The 12,648-nt window shown below is 39.3% G+C and overlaps 1 long non-coding RNA gene across 2 annotated transcripts; it reads right to left on the reverse strand.

Annotated features, from left to right (window-relative positions):
• Window positions 1-5,936: 5,936 nt before the first annotated feature.
• On the reverse strand, window positions 5,937-12,630 carry LOC140696107 (uncharacterized). 2 transcript variants are annotated; one of them, XR_012072134.1, is made up of 4 exons: window positions 12,325-12,630; window positions 10,704-10,835; window positions 7,963-8,062; window positions 5,937-7,191 (listed from the first exon to the last, which is right to left on the reverse strand). It is a non-coding gene; the product is annotated as an uncharacterized lncRNA (long non-coding RNA). The 2 variants fall into 2 exon arrangements; XR_012072133.1 differs by having other exon boundaries at window positions 5,937-8,062.
• Window positions 12,631-12,648: the final 18 nt, after the last annotated feature.

A 12,648-nucleotide genomic window follows, 5' to 3' on the forward strand; every position in this document is an offset into this window, starting at 1 on the left:
GTTTTACAGCCTGCAAGACAGATTCAGATACTCCTGGCCAGGTAACTGGATTCAACTCATGTTCCTTTAACAGGGCATATAAATATTGAGCACACAAAGGAAAATTTGGAATCCAGGTTCAGCAGTATCCTGCCAACCCCGGAGACCCTCGTAGTTACCTTCTGGTTTTAGGGAGAGGGAAATAAATGATTCCCAGGATCTTGTTAGGGTCCAGCACTAACCACTGAGGTGTTACTAGATGTCCTAAATATTTAACCCAAGTTTTAACAAATTGGAGGTTTTTTTGCTTGTTTTTTAAAAGAAACTATGTCGTATTAGCGCTGAGTCAAAAGGAAAAGACTGTCTTGAATTATTGTTCCTTGGAGAAGGAGCAAAGGAGGATATAATCAGCATATTGTAACATGTAGATCCTTGAGGGAAAACTACACTAGCCAAATCCTGCTTAAGTAGTTGGGAGAAATAGGGTGGACTTTCAGCATAGCCTAACAGTCCAGATGTGTTGTCAGCCTTCCCAAGTGAAGGTGGAAAGGTATTGACTTTCTGAGTCAACAGGGATGCTAAAAAAAAAAACATTAAATAAATCTATAACAGTAAAGAAGGCCCTGTCTGTAGGAATGGAATTAAGAATTGTGTGTGGGTTAGATGTAATAGGATATCATGGAATGAGTTGTGGATAGCTGTAAGGTCTTGAACAAACTTCCATCCCTGCCTGTTTGGTTTGTGGACAAGAAGGACTGGAGTGTCACAAGGTTTAGTACATGGAATAATTAGGCCCTTGCAATGTGTGCCTCTACTATGGGATTAAAATCTTCAAGGGCCTCTGCTCTTAGAGGATATTGCTTAATATTAGGTAACAGTTTGGAGGCACCCATCTGAATTTTAATGGATGGAGCTGAATGAATGAGATCAATGTCATTAAAAGATTGTGACCACAGATTAGGAGCAACAGATTCTAACAATTTAGTATTGGTTTGATTGTCTGTTATAATGCTAGAATTCGGAATTCCAGTTGTTGTGTAAATGAATTATCAGAAACGTTCAGTATCTCAAGATTAATTTGGCCCTTATGGGAAAAGGAGATATTGGCCTTAAATTTTTTAAAAAAATTCTCACCCTATCAAGTGTATTGGGACAGAGGGTACAAGGAGAAATTGAAGTAATCTTTATAAAGAGGGTCTGTCAAAGGATAAAGAGAGACTTGCATAGTTCCATAACATGGTTAGAAACCCCCCATGTTAATTTTTTCAGTATTCTGAGAAAGAGTTATTGGCAGGCTCATTGTAGAAATGAGTCCGGTTGTTGTATTTCTCATTACTTACAGAAACAGAAACATTTTCTTTTCATAATTATAGGAAATTTTAAACCCTTACTTTTTGAAATTGTTACTTTACCAAAACATTATGAGCATTTCATCAAAGACACACTGCAGTCCTGAGACGTGCCTAGAACTTACCTGAACATGCTTGGTTTCCTTCTTTGCCCACAGGGAGAAGTATCTCCAGTTGCTCATCACTCACAGCAGGGAAGTGTTGTCATGGTAACTAACCTCTGCCCATCACCTAATCTTGTGATTCTTCCCATTTCACAAAAGAGGAAAAAAAAAAAAAAACCCAAAGCAGAGACCCTCCTGGGTAAATCCAAAAGTAGATATTTTAATCTATTTTATTAAAATAAAACTTTGATTAGCCAGAACTAACATTTTGAATCTATGAATAGTCATTCCACTTCCTCCACTCACCTGACTTTTTGACAGCAGAGCATAGATGGATACCCACAGACATGACTCATTTGGTAATAGCCTCCTATTCAGTCTCAGGCTCTTTGGTCTTTTGGCCTCTAAACAAACCCCCAAAGGGCTACCCAGTGAGTTTTCTAAAAATATAAACCAAATCAGGTTTCTCTCCACTTTAAACACTCCACCTGGTTAAAGTATCATTTGCATGACACTTAAGGCCATTCATAACTTGGCCTCTGCCAATATCCCCTTCCAAGGCAGGATTACCTCTCTGGAAAATGAACTCCCCATGTGGGCATGGAGCTGTCTTCTCACACACTGATTATTTATAATGGATAATTTTGAAATGAGTGAATGAATTAGCAAATGAAGGAATTCTTTAGAAGTAAGTCTGGACATCACCCATGCGTATTGCCCTCTGAGGCAGCCTTGTATCAGATGGGGACTACAGTTGTTTTTTTAATATCTGGAAGCAATAGTTGCTTAAAGAAATACAATATAGTATTTTTGCTACAAGTCTGATTTTATTTTTATTGCCTGATGTTCTTGTAGGTTCAATCTAATACATTTTAGACCCAGCTTTCACAAGTAATAATTTATTCAAGTTTCTAGGGGGATGTCAAATTGAGCCTTTTTTTTTTTGATTGGCATATATCTTTTAAAATTTCATATTTAAGTATGATATACATATCATATTTTTTAAACCTGAGATTGTTTCCTTTTATTATTGCTGTATTTAGTTATGATAATAAGAGGGGATGGCTTTTCTGCTTAGAAAGAATTACCTACAATTACATGGATTGAAAATTAAGTCAATATATTAATATTGAAATTTTTTAAACCTATCTTTTTTAAAGCTAGCTATATTTCATAAGTCTGTTTTTCCATTTATAAATCTAATAGTTATATATGCAAATAAGTAGGTTTAAAAATTAATTTCAAATTACATTTGTATATTTAAATATTTTAATTTTTTTACATGTTTCCAATACCTGACAGTAAATTCAACACTTTCACAAGCAAAACCTAAGTATTTAAACAACTTTTGAGTATTAAATACATTTCTGTATAGAATGCCTCCCAAAATCTTGAAACTTTCAATGCAGTTTCCAGATTAAGTCAAATTCTTCTACATCTTTTGACTTAATTATAAGACTAACAACCAGATTTTCTTGAACATTGTAAGCATACTCAGATTTTCCTGAATTAAATGAAAGTATAAATACTATGTGCTTAATTTATTTTCTCTGTACTTAATTATAAACTTTCCCAGGGTTGAAAAGTCACTTAACCTAACTAAGAAGGGTTGTTTTACTCTCTCAGGGAGGCTGAAGATACTGGGTCAAAAATTCAGAAATAGGAATCATAAGCATATCAGAAGAATATATGTATGTATATGCATGACTGGGACATTGTGCTGTACACCACAAATTGACACACTGTAACTGACTGAACTTCAATTAAAAAAAAAGCAGCATAACAGGGTTTGAGGGACAGGTGAGTCAGAACGCTGCCTTTTTATTGGGGACTCCCATGACCATATCTCTTAGCAATAATTTTGGTTGCCTAATTTGTGTTGGTTATTAATTCCTCTCAATCCAATTGTATTAAGCCTCTATGCCACAGTGATTGGAATCTATGTTCCTCTCATATTTTTGTCAAGCTCTTGTCAACAACTTCCCGGTCATTCTAAAAGTAGGTTATACGTGGTTGCCGTATTTTCTGTTTTAAAGTTTATTTTACAAATAATTCATGCTCATTGTAAAAAAATTACAGATATGATTAAGTAAAAATCAACACTTCCTAAAAGTATAAATCAAAATCTAAGTCAGATTAAACAATTATTAATATCTTCATGTATTCCCTTCTCTCCATCTCTCTTATTCTGTGTGTCATAAGAGCTCTCCCTTTATGACCTAATCACCTCCCAAAGGCCCCAACTCCTGATGCCTTCACCTTAGGGGCTAGGACTACAACATATGAATTTTAGGGGCACAAAAACATTCAGACCATAGCACTCCCTTCTCAAATCTTTAACATAATCAAATCCACTAAGTCTCTTGCCATTTAAGGTAGCACATTTACAGGGCCCAGAGATTAGGATGTAGGTGTCTTTAGGAGACATTATTTAGCCTCTCACAAGTGCCTACTATTTGTCAGGCAATACTGTAAGTTCTGGAGATACAGCAGTAAGTAAAAGAGAAAGCTCTGAGGCTGGAAAGAGTTGGAGCTTAATGAACAGGTGGGGAGAGTGATCACTATGCAAGATCTTATGAGTCATAGACACAAGATTATATTTTATTTCAAGTGTATGGGAAGCCATTGAATGATGTTAAACAGGAGGTAATGATCATCCATTTGCGTTTTTGAAAGATCTCTCTGATTGGTATGAAGTGAGTGAAAGTGATTAGAAGGACCCTCTTCACTATCTGCCCTCTTTGGCTAGCTGAGTGCTTAGGGCCCCACAACATCTAGTGGGTGGATGATGGTGGAGGAAGGAAGCAAATGAGCCTGAAAAGAATGAGTCTTTGAGGCAGGAAGAAAAGCAAAACAATGTGACGGTGACATAGAAGCCAAGAGAATGTTCTTCAAGGAGGGATTGATCAGTTGTGTCAAAGTGTTAAAGATGAGAACACAAAATGGATTTAGCAACATGCCCGGAGTCTATCGTGATGCTTATTACAGCAGTTTCTCAGTACAGTGTTGGGGACGAAAGCCACACTGGAGGAGGTTGGAGAGTGAATGGAGTAAAGGCAATGTTAGTAAGGGGATGAGTGGCTGCGGAGGTAAGAACAAAATTTTGCAAGATAAAAAGCAGCTGGAGAAAGGGGAGAGAGGAGATGGGTTGGCTATGGAGATGGTCCTGCTCTGGTTCCACCCAAGATGCTGAACTAGCCCCACTGCTGGTTCCCTCCATTGAGAACAATCCTGGAGGAAACGAGACATGGAGGGAACTTGTGGTGGGATAGGAGGCTATTTTTAACTAGTTTTTGTGTGTGGGGTGAGGGGTGAGGGCTTCGGATTAGGGGCAGGAGGTAGCCAGGTTCTGGTGTAGGGGGATAAAACAGGAAAAGAACTGTGGGGATTGTGTCCTTGCCCTTCCTACTGCTTTGGGGCAAATCTGGCCTGTGCCTATAAGCTTTGATGACTCAGAGTTCTGGCACAGGTATCCTCAAGATTGTGATCAGGGCAGGGCCAAGGTCTTTACAAGAAGGTGAGGAAATAGATGGGACTGACTCACTTTGGGCAATTACTCTCCAACCCTTCCTCTTCCAAACTCCAGGGCTGGGGAGTAACAATTTCGGAGGTATCACTCCTAATGCTATTCTCCCTGGGGGGAAAGGTTAAACCCTTGACCTAAGGTTATACTTCTTTGTGTCTATCTTTTAATCTTGTCTTTCCATAAGTACCAATAAACAGCTATTTAAGGTGAGAGCTCTGTAAAAATGTTCCCAATTTAGAAGTTTATTATAATTTAAAGGATCTTTCATCTGGAACTCAAATCAATAAGATACAAGAGTGCAAAGGATGCAGCCCTCACAAGATATAGAAAATTTACTCCCCTACAAAAAGTCTAGAAAGTAAAGGCCTTTGTTGCAAGGCAGATGCAAGGAGGGCTGAGATGACAAAGGGCCCCTTATGGACTAGGACCACTTAATAACAAATTTCCCTGAGAGCTGGCATGGCCAGACAAAGAGATAGATGGCTCAGAATCCCAGTATCTTTGACCGGATGCCTGTGTACACTGTAATATGTACCTTCCAGATGGCAGAGACCAGAGTTTTCTCACTGTTAATCACAAAGAACAGATATCTCAAATTAATGATTTTAGTGCTTCTCTATGTATGGATAGATGCAAGAACCTGGGATAATTAAATTCTTCCTGAGATATGTATCTTAACTGTCTAGAGATCCATTCCAAAGCACGACTGCAGTAACTGTACCTGAGTTGGTCATCAGGGTTGTCAGCCTTATTCTTCCTCTGAGGTGGAGAAGGGGTGCCAGTAAGGCAAGATTCTAAATATTCACGGGTTCCCAGCTGCAGGCTACTGCTACAAGCCCTCCTTTTAACTGGATTTGGCCACACCTTCTGCCACCAAAAATTCATAACTGAATGTATCCAAATGACTGTGAGTAACATCTTAATACATGTAGTTTGTTAGTCAATGAATATTTAAATTGATATACTATGCCAGCTATATTGATATCAATTCTCCTTTATTGATCTCAGAATAATTTAAAAGATAGGGAATGAAAAGGACTAGAAATAAACAATAATCATGAGCCACACAGTATATATACAATTAAATAATAAATAGTATTTTTCAAACTTAAATAATATACAGATCCCTGTCTAAAGGAAAACAAATTTCTCATGGACCACCTAGTGCTTATATAAATTATTTTTATTATAATGTTAGTTAAAAATATATCAACTCAATCTTGATATATATGTCATATGCTTACATAGCTAAAAAATCAAATTACAAATTCAATATAAAGTCAGACAAGCTTCACATGAACAATATTTGATGTGATACGATGTGGTTTGCTGAAATTAAGATCGTACTTGCAATGTGAATATGACGTGATGTAGATTCTTTGGATTTCAAGGATCCATTTCATAAGTCTTGACTGTCCATCGGGGAAGATGCCTGATCTCTGTCCATGTATACTCTCTTGGGTTTCCTATAAATCCAAAGTGGGGGTGGTGCCTGGAAACCTAACTGCCCCGAATTTGTGCTCAGAGGTATTGAGCTGAACATGGAAGCACAATTACCCTGGGCTGGGATAATGATTATTGAATTAAACCACACACACACACAGATATTTTGGTAAGAACATTTAAGCTCTGCTCTCTTAGGAAATTTTAATTATATAATATTGTTTACTTTTTTTTTTAATGAAAATGGGATTGTAGTATTTACACTGTCACGGTGTTTCCTCTTAGCACTATACATTTAGGTATGTTTCCCACTGTGAGGCTGTACCGTTTAGTCAGCCCCTCTTGACAGATATCATAGAATAATATATCAAATCCTGCTTGTTTTGATTCCAGGTTCACAAAGTAGACTTCTGATTATTTGTAAATGTGGCTTCATGCACAGACCAGCTACAAGGAGAGAAATTAATGACCAGAGAATGAAAATTCTGGTCTTGTTGAAATAACTAACAAATGGGCATTTTGGTTAGAACATTACATATAAGTTTGCATAATGACTATTTTCTTTAGTCCCTGCTCACCTACGGGGGTCCTGAAACTCTAGTCACTTTTCTGTTTGCCCTAGAATGGGAAATAAAGTGACTTCACTTACATTGTACCACCTGGGGTGGTAGCTTTATGCTCACCAGCCAGCCTTCCTTAGGGGATGCTTCTTTCTCAAGTTTTAACACTACTTTCATTGTCAGAGCTGATGGGTTTCAGCAAAAGAGCCTGGAACATGATCTGGAAAGTCCTAATCAAGGGAAAAGAGACTTGAATTACATCTTAAAAGACAGAGATGATTTAGAGGGGTAACCCACATGGGGTATGGTGATTAATAAATGAGGGTCATATGATACAAGCAAACAGCTGTTAACTTCTGAAAGGCAGCATATAAGGTGATCTTCATGGACTGAAAATATATGTGGAGGGGAAATACACTGGGCTGGAAAAAAATACACGAGGTAGGGAATCTTCAGTATTATCATTCTCTTCAAAACATAATAAGAAAACATAAAAATATTGAAAAGGAACCAAGAAAACTGTCATTATTTGCAGATGATATGATAGTTCTCCACCCAAAAAAAGGAATCCAAGAGAATAAACAAGGTAGTTTTGTAAGACAAGTCAACTGCAATATATACATAGAGAGAGAAAGAGCGAGCGAGCAAGCGTGCATGCTGTCTGTGTAACACTTATAACCAATTGGAAAATATAATTTAAAAGTCATTCTCAATAGCAACAAAACCTATGGACTATCTAGGTATAAACTTAATAAGTAACGTGAAAGACTTATGAAAAGAAAACCGTGAAACTTTACTGAAACAAAAAGGAAGACTTGAGAAAATGGAGAAACATGATGTGTTTCTGGCTGGGAAGACTAAATATTAGAAAATGTTCATTTCCCCCTAAATTATTCTATAAATGTAATGCACTATATAAACATCTCAATGGCATTTTGTTTGTAAAGTCTACAGATGGTTTTGAGTTCCCACGCCCACCATAGGCCCCCATCTCCAAATACCATCACATTGGAGGTCACATATGAGTTGAGGGGGCCACGACGCAGTCCACAGTACTGGGTTATTGGAAGTTTTGGGAAATGGGCTTTTCCATTCTTCTCTCTGCAGGAGTAAAAACAGCCATAATTTCAGAGTAAAATACAATAATCTCCATATAAACCGTTATCTGAAAGGATCAAGGGAGTGCTGTGTGCTAGGAGTAGGACCGCTTTTCAGCAAGACTCCACACTTTCGTTTGCAGAAGTGGGAGCCCCAGACCTCTGTGCCTCTTAGCAAGACTCTGTCACAGCTCTAGGACCTCCAGCACTGGTTCTCTCTATCCTTTGCTCATCCAGTGGGTGCTGTGTTATGTTGTCAACGTCATCCACACCCCACTTTAGAACTGAAGAACTTATTTTCCCCAGATGCTGGGAATGGTGTATGTTGACAGCACTAAGCTGGGTTTCCCTCCAGAGTTTGCCCTTGGCTGAAGAAAGCCACCTCGTTCAAGCCCCAGGCCACTCCGATAACAGCATCCAATGACTGACTGATGTAGGGGTATACAAGCCTGGCCTCCTTGCCTCAGTTTGGGGCAACTCTGAAAGGCTTTCTTGGTTCTAGAGCTAGCTGTGATACCAAGAGAGGCCTTTGTTGTGACAGCAACACAGTCCAACTTCTTCTGCCTCATCCTGCTTCCTTTACATCCCTTAGGTATTAAACCTCTTGCACACAAATCTCCATCTCAGAGTCTGTCTCCTGAAGACTCCAATAAGGAATAGTTTCTTATTTCTCTCTGGCTTTGCCTATGGCCTTTATGTAGCCTTCCTCCACCTCTCTGGATTCTCTGAAACTCCTTCTAAGTGACTTCTGGAATTCCAAATCAGTCAGCAAAAATATTTATATGAAGGTTTAAGACAGATAATTTTCTTTCAGTCCCTTGGGTGTTAGAAGAGTTATTTCTAGTTTACCCTTATGGGGAGGGGTCTCCAATAGGCACCCAACCTTGATAGTTCCTGGCTTTGTCTCCCGTCCTCCTTGTCCTTCAAGGCCATGAAAACCTAAGTTCATGCTTGCCCAGTTTGACAAATACTATGCTATTGGAAATGAAAATGCTAAATCTTACCTTTGTAATTACACTCCCCCTACCCCTACCTCAACGCCTAATGCCAGCATTTCAGTAGTACCGTTCTTTCTCCTCCAAGGCCAGGCAGATTGCCAGTGACCCAGTAGTAGCAATATGAAACTGCGGACCTATCCAATGAGAAGTGAAGCCCTACCCAGCAGGGCTTCTGCTTTCCAAAGTCTCATCCTCTAATGAGGGAGTCGTAGCCAGAACAAATGCATAAAGAAAGTCTAAACTATAAAACTATTTGTAACCTCAACATAAAATGTCACATAGCATAAAAACATATAAGGCCATTTCTCTGACTGTAACAGAGACACAACACAACTTTCTAGGAGAAGTGGGGCTTTTCTGACAATTTGTGACTACATATCAGCTCTTATGCTTCCACAGACACTGCTGGGACTCCCCGTCCTTACTGTCTTAGGATGAGAGGCTTGGCTTTGGCTCCTTGGACTAAGCCATGATCATGGTCCCCAGAAATCACAAAGTAAGAGGCCTGGGCATGGCGTAGCATAGTGGGCCAGGTGATCTGGGGAGGAGGAGGCAGGTGAGGAGAAGGAGAAAGATGTGGCAATGGGGAATGGCTATTAGGTGAGGGAGGCTGAGGAAAAGAGGACGGGGATATTTCTGTAGAACTGTCAGGCAGGGATGGATACAGTCAGTTAGAGCAGTGGTCCTCAAACATACCCAGAGAGGGGGCATAATTACAAAAGTGAGAACTTGTATTTTTAGAGAGATTTCCCCTGGAGATTCTGACTCACTAGATCTAGAGCAGGGGCCATGGACTCTGTATGTTTCTGTTTAACAAGTGATGTTATGCTAGATAAAATACAACTTGTCTACAGACAAGAATAAATAAACGACTTCTAGAGTTATGTTTAGCACACAAATTACCCAATTCAGAGTTCATGGAATATCAGAATGCATGAAGATATAATAACAATCTTACAGCAGAACATTCGCAGGGAGCATAGACAAAACGGTTAATGAAAATCCAGAATAGCTTAATTTTGTCCTTTATGAAAGCATTAAGTTCACCCTGGGTAGCTGTTCAGGTTTCTAAGAGTTAAGATAGGACCATAAAATACAGTACTTTACAACCAAAGCTTTAGAAGAGAACTGGGGGTGAAAGTATGTCACCTGCTGCCACCTTGTGGCAGAACTGTGTAGTTAACAAAGATGGGTAGCAAGTCTGACTGAAGACTTGGGTCCTTTGACAAATATTCATTAACTAACTTGGAAAAATCACTTGAAATCTTTATGACTCTGTTTGCTCCTTTTAAAAAAAGGATTATTACTATGGTACTTAAATTATCATGTTGTTGATACCGGCAATTAGAACTTTCGAACACAAGCGGTATAAAATAGTAAGGATTCATATCTCATGGCAAATGTTTGGCCACTTAGGAGTAAGGGCCAAACTTACTGTTCCAGGGCTATCCCTTTTTCTCTTAAGATGGTGAACAGGTGGCAGCTGATAAGAAATGAGGAACATGGTCAATGAAAGAGGTCTCGGGCACCCTCCCTTTCATCTATGCCATTTTCCCAATTCTCTAGGGTGAGGCTATCTCTTTGGATCAGGGCAGGCTATTGGGAAGGTGTCAGACGACTGTGGCTTTTGGAAAAGATGGATCTCACCAGTAGCTGGAGAATCTGGTTATCTCATGGTGAGAATTGAAAGGTTGTATAAAGGTCTGCTTTCTTCTCTAGCACTCTGAAGTGTGGGTGGTGGTAGAGGTGTCCCACTTGAGCTGATCTGGCACCATTTTCCTGTTAAAAAAGAAACGACGGGTCCAAAAATGGAGTCATTTGTGCTAAAAGCAAGACTTAATACCTAACCTTATTGCAGTTAGAACCTTCTCCCCAAGCATTATTCTAGCTGCTTAGTGTGGAATTTTGTTATTTGACATCCCTGAGATAGTTCTCTGTCTTCTTAACATCCCTGTGTTGGCTTCATTATCAAGCTGGGTAGCAAGAAGGCTCCAATGGTTTCAGGCCTCACAAAAGATTCAAAAAATATGTAAACTTTTTTGGTTTTAGTATTCTAAGCAATTCACCCCGATTGTTAAGACTAGGACTTGGGCTTGAGGAATGGGACTATTTATATTAAGACAATCCTTAGAAAAGGAAATGAAATCAGCTTCCCTCAAGACATATAGAATAAAGGGGGCTAAATAGATACAAATAATGATATGAATAAAATCCTGGTTGTGTTCTAAAAGGTGAGAGCGGGGAAATGCATGCCGAGTAGGCAACCAACAATGTTCACTTAGTTTCAGGGATTGACAGCACAATACAACACACAGGTGATAATACTCAAATGAAATTCAGCTAGTCAGGGAACAGATAATGTACGGTGAGGATCATAGCAAACGGGAATAAAAGAACTACTCAGCCCTAGGCAGTGTGGCCATGCAAGAATACAAGCCTGGTGTTGCTAGTCAGCATTTTCAAGAGAAGTTGATAATCTAGATTCTTATGTAAAATATCTTGTTTTAAATGTTGGCAACTAAGTTTTCGTTTTTAACCACAAAAGGCTGCCAATACTGTCCAAAATAAACAAAGCATATTGGTTGGTCAAATACAGCTTGTGAACCTCAAGTTTACACACTTTGGGCTAAAATAGAGCAAGAGTAGAGCAGCCAAAGAAGGGCGGTCAGAGAGTGTCATTACTTCATACAGTGCTTTTCCCTGTTGGTCTCCAAACAATGGTTCTCACGCTTCTGCATCACCTAACAAACTGTGAAGTCCACGTGGAGCCAGTTACTTCTTTCCAGGCTAGGCAGAGTTCTAGCACAAGGAACAATGAATGCTTGTTTTCCCATTGTTTACCTTCTGATATTATTAGGTAGTTTTTCATAGTTCTGCCAGGCTCTTTATTGACATATTAGATTGATTACCTTCTTATTAAAACACAGACATTTAGCTTAACTGAATAGAAAACAGCAGTTTGTTATTAACTTAAAAAAAAAACCGCTTAATTAGCTTAAAATAGACTAGTGCTGAGATCCGAAACTACTTACTGATTAATGTTTATCTTTTCCTTGGTAAATTTCTTGTTCCAGAGAAGCACAAAAGCAGTAAGTGTCAATCTTGTTTGCACATTAGAGTCTCGTGGGGGTGGGGGCGGCTTGGGAAATATAAGTGTGATGCCCAGGCCCTAACCTAGAGGGATCCAAACTCCCCAAGTGATTCTAATGTGTAGACAGCCCTGTTACACATTTCTCCGTAAGAAAAGCCTACAAGCTCCGAAACCTACCGAAACTCGGATTTTCTCCAGAATTCTTCATTTCAGCACGAAGGGGCTCAGAGTAACATTTTCCAGAGGTGTCTGAAACTCATTATTTCCTGCCTGGAGACTGACGGGACCATCAGCCAATCCTGTCAGAACGAGTCTCGGTAGAACCAATTGAATAATAGGCAACAGAACAACAGGCACTTTAAATAAACAGCCGCATTATCTCAGTAGAAAAACCAGGTTGCAGTAGCAAAGGCCAATAAGGAAAAAAAAAAAAATCAGGGGCGCTCCCTCCGGCGTCAGCAAGGCCTGCGCACGCCAGGAGGTCTTAGCCGCCGCTCCGCC

Source organism: Vicugna pacos, chromosome 4 (genome assembly GCF_048564905.1).
Source record: "Vicugna pacos chromosome 4, VicPac4, whole genome shotgun sequence".
In the NCBI taxonomy this organism is placed as follows: Eukaryota; Metazoa; Chordata; class Mammalia; order Artiodactyla; family Camelidae; genus Vicugna; species Vicugna pacos.